Source organism: Pinus tabuliformis, chromosome Q (assembly GCF_031772625.1).
Source record: "Pinus tabuliformis cultivar Carrire ecotype Pingquan chromosome Q, CPIR1, whole genome shotgun sequence".
NCBI lineage: Eukaryota > Viridiplantae > Streptophyta > Pinopsida > Pinales > Pinaceae > Pinus > Pinus tabuliformis.
The window spans coordinates 1,156,106,879-1,156,108,568 of NC_142296.1; the positions used below are offsets into that span (position 1 = coordinate 1,156,106,879).

General features: G+C 32.1%; 1 long non-coding RNA gene across 1 annotated transcript; it reads left to right on the forward strand.

Moving 5' to 3' along the window:
• Positions 1-842: 842 nt before the first annotated feature.
• Positions 843-1,285, forward strand: LOC149223747 (uncharacterized). The gene is made up of 2 exons (XR_016248992.1): positions 843-871; positions 1,044-1,285. It is a non-coding gene; the product is annotated as an uncharacterized LOC149223747 (long non-coding RNA).
• The last annotated feature ends 405 nt before the right edge of the window (positions 1,286-1,690 follow it).

Here is a 1,690-nt window from a genome sequence, read left to right on the forward strand (position 1 = left end):
AGAGTTATGAGTAGACCTCAAGTTGAAGTGTGTAGTGTGGTTGTTGTAGGTGTATGTTGGCCAACCGACTGTGGTTGAGTAAAACTAGTGTCACACAACCTCAAGAGTCAAAACAGGCTTGGGGAAACTTAGGTTCTTGTAGAAAAATTATAGCAAACTGTAGGTTCATGACAAATCGTATCAAAGCAGTGCAAATGTTCATTATGTTTGACCAAACTTGAGGCAAATTAGTAGGTTTGGGGACAAAATCAACCACAAGAGTGACTTAAAGGTTGGAACAAAAACTTTGTTCCTTTTTTAATCAAGCAATCAAGACTACATTTTTGCACAAAAGTTGAATACTTCAACCTCTCTTAACCATGACTTAGAAGGGCGCTTCAAGCTTCGGTGGCAAGTTAAGCAGGTTGACAAAAGTAGGCAGAGGTAGTAAAGTAGATTGAGTCTTTGAGACTTTGGGTAGATTCTTTGCCCATACCTATATGCAGATGGATGGTGCAAAAGAAGAGTATGTGATGACAATGAAGCAATTGAAATTGCCCAAATCTAGTGTTAAGAATGTTGTTTGTTTCCTTTATTATCAGAATAATTTTGCTATTGATTTTCCTTTGAAGAAGATGTTGGAAGACTTGGAAGTACTCCAAGTGCAAAAAATTTAGAAGATAAAAACAACAGTGTTGGGAGGAGCCCAAGTGTACCAAACTTCAAAGGCATAGGTTCTTGATAGGCAAATTTAGGGTAGTAGTTTGGTAGGCAAGTGTACCAAACTTTTGCATGTAGTTTAATATATTTGTGTTAATTAATTCCATAAATTCAACTTAACAAGTTATATTTGTGTTGATGGGTTGAATTTGTTGTTTGGATGGACTCTATGGTATGTAATCTTAGTTGGATTTCCAATATACTTTTAAACCATATTTTCATTTTATTTTTTAGTACTATTAGATATTATATCTTACCTCATTTTATGGTTAACATTGTATAACAAAAACATGCGTTGTGTTATGTAATTAATACTAACATGTAATATTGATTTTTTTTGTCAGAATGCTATAGGTAATGATTGCCAAGACGATGATCCAAATTATGTTCAACATATATCAAGAGATGATGAGGATGAGGATGAGGATGATGGTGGTGAAGGAGGAGATGATGATGATAGTTGCGGTGTTGGTGATGATGTGGATCAGAGTAATGAGGATGGTCAAGATGATTATGAGGATGATCTTGGTGGTGGTAGCTAGGCATGCACATGCATTGTTTTTTATGAAGAAATTATTGTGTAGAATGACATTGTTATGTTTAGATGGGTGTTGTGAATTTACCCTATATCAATGAGACATTTTGATTTTGTAATCATACGATGAGTTTGATTTATGTATGTTGTTAATTTATCGTAGAATAACGATATTCATGAAATATTTTGATTTGTTAATCATATTTTAATTTTAGTTGTTTTGATTAAAAATAATACTGATTTTATTAGTATTATGTTGCTATTTTATACATGTTTTGAAAATTGTTAATGGCACATTGTTATTTTTTTGGATGGATGTTGTCAATTTCTCTTAAATTTCTTTACAAATGATTTTGAATTGTGATATCTGCTTTAATGATATTTATAAACTATCATATATTTCACTATGAATCTATAAAGGGGGTCATATATGTAAAGAAAAATATACTCTATATA